This window comes from Rhipicephalus microplus, unplaced genomic scaffold (genome assembly GCF_043290135.1).
Source record: "Rhipicephalus microplus isolate Deutch F79 unplaced genomic scaffold, USDA_Rmic scaffold_12, whole genome shotgun sequence".
Classification (NCBI taxonomy): Eukaryota; Metazoa; Arthropoda; class Arachnida; order Ixodida; family Ixodidae; genus Rhipicephalus; species Rhipicephalus microplus.
This window is the reverse complement of record NW_027464585.1, coordinates 7943416-7948848: the sequence shown is the minus strand read 5'-3', so window position 1 is coordinate 7948848 and position 5433 is coordinate 7943416.

The window sequence follows — 5433 nt, the reverse complement described above, 5'->3', positions numbered from 1 at the left end:
GTTTTTAATAGAGGAGTTTCTAGTTGTGAAGTTTCAAGTTGCGGAGTCTCAAGTTGTGGAGTTTCCAGTTGTGGAGTTCTAAGTTGTGGAGTTTCTAGTTGCGGAGTTTTTAATAGTGGAGTTTCTAGTTTTGAAGTTTCAAGTTGCGGAGTGTCAAGTTGTGGAGTTTCCAGTTGTGGAGTTTTTAGTTGTGGAGTTTCTAGTTGTTGAGTTTCTAGTTGTGAAGTCTCTAGTTTTTCATTTTCTAGTCGTGGAGTTTCTAGATATGGAATTTCTAGTTGCCGAGTCTGTATTTGTGAAGTTTGAAGTTGAGGAGTTTCTAGTTGTGGAGTTTCTAGTTGTGGAGTCTCTAGTTGTGGAGTTTCTAGTTGCAGAGTATCTAGTTGTGGAGTTTCCAGTTGTGGAGTTTCTAGTTGTGGAGTTGCGGAGTTTCTAGTTGCGGAGTTTCTAGTTGTGGAGTTTCTGGTTGTGGAGTTTCTAGTTGAGGAGTTTCAAGTTGTGGAGTTTCTAGTTGTGGAGTCTCTAGTTGTGGAGTCTCTAGTTGCGGAGTTTCTAGTTGTAGATTTTCCAGTTGTAGAGTTTCTAGTTGTTGAGTTGCGGAGTCTCTAGATGTTGAGTTTCTAGTTGCAGAGTCTCTAGTTGTGTAGTTTCAAGTTGTGGAGTCTCTAGATGTGGAGTTTCTAGTTGTCGAGTTTCCAGTTGTGGAGTATCTAGTAGTGGAGTTTCGGGTTGTGGAGTTTCTAGTTGTGGAGTTTCTAGTTGTGGAGTCCCTAGTTGTGGAGTTTCTAGTTGCGGAGTTTCTAGTTGTGGAGTTTCAAGTTGCGGAGTCTCAAGCTGGGGAGTTTCTAGTTGTTGAGTTTTTAGTTGTGGAGTTTCTAGTTGTTGAGTTTCTAGTTTGAAGTCTCTAGTTGTAGATTCTCTAGTTGTGGAGTCTCTAGTTTAGGAGTTTTTAGTTGAAGAGTTTTTTGTTGTGGAGTGTCTAGTTGTGGAGTTTCCAGCTGTGGAGTTTCGAGTTGTAGAGTTTCTAGTTGCAGAGTCTCTAGTTGTGGAGTTTCAAGTTGTGGAGTCTCTAGTTGTGGAGTTTCTAGTTGCCGAGTTTCCAGTTGTGGAGTATCTAGTAGTGGAGTTTCAAGTTGTGGAGTTTCTAGTTGTGGAGTCTCAAGTTGTGGAGTTTAAAGTTGGAGTTTCAAGTTGTGGAGTCTCTAGTTGTGGAGTTTCTAGTTGCAGAGTATCTAGTTATGGAGTTTCCAGTTGTGGAGTTTCTAGTTGTGAAGTTGCGGAGTCTATGGTTGTGGAGTATTTAGTTGTGAAGTTTCTAGTTGTGGAGTTTCGAGTTGTGGAGTCTCTAGTTTTGGAGTTTCTAGTTGTGGAGTTTTTAGTTGTGGAGTATCTAGTTGTGGAGTTTCCAGTTGTGAAGTATCTAGCTGTGGAGTTTCCAATTGTGGAGTATCTAGTTGTGGAGTTTTAAGTTGCGGAGTTTCTAGTTGCGGAGTTTCTAGTTGCGGAGTTTTTAATAGCGGAGTTTCAAGTTGTGAAGTTTCAAGTTGCGGAGTCTCAAGTTGTGGAGTTTCCAGTTGTGGAGTTTTTAGTTGTGGAGTTTTTAATTGTTGAGTTTCTAGTTGTGAAGTCTCTAGTTTTGCAGTTTCTAGCTGTGGAGTTTCTAGATATGGAATTTCTAGTTGCCGAGTCTGTATTTTGTGGAGTTTCTAGTTGTTGAGTTTTTAGTTGTGGAGTTTCTAGTTGTTGAGTTTCTAGTTTGAAGTCTCTAGTAGTAGATTCTCTAGTTGTGGAGTCTCTAGTTTAGGAGTTTCTAGTTGAAGAGATTTTGTTGTGGAGTGTCTAGTTGTGGAGTTTCCAGTTGTGGAGTTTCGAGTTGTGGAGTTTCTAGTTGCAGAGTCTCTAGTTGTGGAGTTTCAAGTTGTGGAGTCTCTAGTTGTGGAGTTTCTAGTTGCCGAGTTTCCAGCTGTGGAGTATATAGTAGTGGAGTTTCCAGTTGTGGAGTCCCTAGTTGTAGAGTTTCTAGTTGCGGAGTCCCAAGCTGTGGAGTTTCAAGTTGGGAAGTTTCTACTTGTGGACTCTCAAGTTGTGGAGTTTAAAGTTGTGGAGTTTTAAGTTGTGGAGTCTCTAGTTGTGGAGTTTATAGTTGCAGAGTATCTAGTTGTGGAGTTTCCAGTTGTGGAGTTTCTAGTTGTGAAGTTGCGGAGTCTCTGGTTGTGAGTTTTTAGTTGTGGAGTTTCTAGTTGTGGAGTTTCGAGTTGTGGAGTCTCTAGTTGTGGAGTTTCTAGTTGTGGAATGTAGAGTTGTGGAGTTTCTAGTTGTGGAGTTTCTAGTTGCGGATTTTCTAGCTGTGGATTTTCTAGTTGCGTAACTTAAGGTCGTGAGGTTTCAAGTTGTGGAGTCTCTAGTTGTGTAGTTTCTAGCTGCGGAGTTTCTAGTTGCGGAGTTTCTCTTTGTGGAGTATCTAGCTGCGGAGTTTCTAGTTGCAGAGTCTCTGATTGTGGAGTTTCTAGTTGCGGATTCTCTAGTTGTGGAGTTTCTAGTTGTGGAGTTTCTAGTTGTGGGGTTTCCAGTTGTGGAGTTATAGTTGTGGACTTTCTAGACATGAAATTTTTTGTAGCCGAATCTCTATTTGTGGAGCTTGTAGTTGTGGACTTTCTAGTTGTTGAGTTTCTAGTTGTGGAGTCTCTAGTTGCAGAGTGTCTAGTTGTGGAGTGTCTGGTTGTGGTGTTTCTAGTTCTGGAGTTTCTGGTTGTGGAGTTTCTAGTTGTGGAGTTTCCAGTTGTGGAGTTTCTAGTTGTGGAGTCTCAAGTTGTGGAGTTTAAAGTTGTAGAGTTTCAAGTTGTGGAGTCTCTAGTTGTGGAGTTTCTAGTTGCAGAGTATCTAGTTGTGGAGTTTCCATGTGTGGAGTTTCTAGTTGTCGAGTTGCGGAGTCTCTGGTTGTGGAGTTTCTAGTTGTGGAGTTTCTAGTTGTGGAGTTTCGAGTTGTGGAGTCTCTAGTTGTGGAGTTTCTAGTTGTAGAGTTTCCAGTAGTGGAATATCTAGTTGTGGAGTTTCCAGTTGTGAAGTATCTAGTTGTGGAGTTTCCAGTTGTGGAGTATCTAGTTGTGAAGTTTTAAGTTGTGAAGTTTCTAGTTGCGGAGTTTCTAGTTGCGGAGTTTTTAATAGAGGAGTTTCTAGTTGTGAAGTTTCAAGTTGCGGAGTCTCAAGTTGTGGAGTTTCCAGTTGTGGAGTTCTAAGTTGTGGAGTTTCTAGTTGCGGAGTTTTTAATAGTGGAGTTTCTAGTTTTGAAGTTTCAAGTTGCGGAGTGTCAAGTTGTGGAGTTTCCAGTTGTGGAGTTTTTAGTTGTGGAGTTTCTAGTTGTTGAGTTTCTAGTTGTGAAGTCTCTAGTTTTTCAGTTTCTAGTCGTGGAGTTTCTAGATATGGAATTTCTAGTAGCCGAGTCTGTATTTGTGAAGTTTGAAGTTGAGGAGTTTCTAGTTGTGGAGTTTCTAGTTGTGGAGTCTCTAGTTGTGGAGTTTCTAGTTGCAGAGTATCTAGTTGTGGAGTTTCCAGTTGTGGAGTTTCTAGTTGTGGAGTTGCGGAGTTTCTAGTTGCGGAGTTTCTAGTTGTGGAGTTTCTGGTTGTGGAGTTTCTAGTTGAGGAGTTTCAAGTTGTGGAGTTTCTAGTTGTGGAGTCTCTAGTTGTGGAGTCTCTAGTTGCGGAGTTTCTAGTTGTAGATTTTCCAGTTGTGGAGTTTCTAGTTGTTGAGTTGCGGAGTCTCTAGATGTTGAGTTTCTAGTTGCAGAGTCTCTAGTTGTGTAGTTTCAAGTTGTGGAGTCTCTAGATGTGGAGTTTCTAGTTGTCGAGTTTCCAGTTGTCGAGGTACCAGAAGGTACCTCGACAAAGTCGAGGTACCTTCCGTACCTCGACTTTGTCTGTTTCTTCTAGCACATTCGTGCTCGCGCTGCAGCCCTTATTACTATGAATTCAAACCAACTAGCCCAAATCGCCATTCTTCTCCAGTTGTGGAGTATCTAGTAGTGGAGTTTCGGGTTGTGGAGTTTCTAGTTGTGGAGTTTCTAGTTGTGGAGTCCCTAGTTGTGGAGTTTCTAGTTGCGGAGTTTCTAGTTGTGGAGTTTCAAGTTGCGGAGTCTCAAGCTGGGGAGTTTCTAGTTGTTGAGTTTTTAGTTGTGGAGTTTCTAGTTGTTGAGTTTCTAGTTTGAAGTCTCTAGTTGTAGATTCTCTAGTTGTGGAGTCTCTAGTTTAGGAGTTTCTAGTTGAAGAGTTTTTTGTTGTGGAGTGTCTAGTTGTGGAGTTTCCAGCTGTGGAGTTTCGAGTTGTAGAGTTTCTAGTTGCAGAGTCTCTAGTTGTGGAGTCTCTAGTTGTGGAGTTTCTAGTTGCCGAGTTTCCAGTTGTGGAGTATCTAGTAGTGGAGTTTCAAGTTGTGGAGTTTCTAGTTGTGGAGTCTCAAGTTGTGGAGTTTAAAGTTGTGGAGTTTCAAGTTGTGGAGTCTCTAGTTGTGGAGTTTCTAGTTGCAGAGTATCTAGTTATGGAGTTTCCAGTTGTGGAGTTTCTAGTTGTGAAGTTGCGGAGTCTATGGTTGTGGAGTATTTAGTTGTGAAGTTTCTAGTTGTGGAGTTTCGAGTTTTGGAGTCTCTAGTTGTGGAGTTTCTAGTTGTGGAGTTTTTAGTTGTGGAGTATCTAGTTGTGGAGTTTCCAGTTGTGAAGTATCTAGCTGTGGAGTTTCTAGTTGTGGAGTATCTAGTTGTGGAGTTTTAAGTTGCGGAGTTTCTAGTTGCGGAGTTTCTAGTTGCGGAGTTTTTAATAGCGGAGTTTCAAGTTGTGAAGTTTCAAGTTGCGGAGTCTCAAGTTGTGGAGTTTCCAGTTGTGGAGTTTTTAGTTGTGGAGTTTTTAATTGTTGAGTTTCTAGTTGTGAAGTCTCTAGTTTTGCAGTTTCTAGCTGTGAAGTTTCTAGATATGGAATTTCTAGTTGCCGAGTCTGTATTTTGTGGAGTTTCTAGTTTCGGAGTTTCCAGTTGTGGAGTTTCGAGTTGTGGAGTTTCTAGTTGCAGAGTCTCTAGTTGTGGAGTTTCAAGTTGTGGAGTCTCTAGTTGTGGAGTTTCTAGTTGCCGAGTTTCCAGTTGTGGAGTATATAGTAGTGGAGTTTCCAGTTGTGGAGTCCCTAGTTGTAGAGTTTCTAGTTGCGGAGTCCCAAGCTGTGGAGTTTCAAGTTGTGAAGTTTCTAGTTGTGGACTCTCAAGTTGTGGAGTTTAAAGTTGTGGAGTTTTAAGTTGTGGAGTTTATAGTTGCAGAGTATCTAGTTGTGGAGTTTCCAGTTGTGGAGTTTCTAGTTGTGAAGTTGCGGAGTCTCTGGTTGTGAGTTTTTAGTTGTGGAGTTCTAGTTGTGGAGTTTCGAGTTGTGGAGTCTCTAGTTGTGGAGTTTCTAGTTGTGGA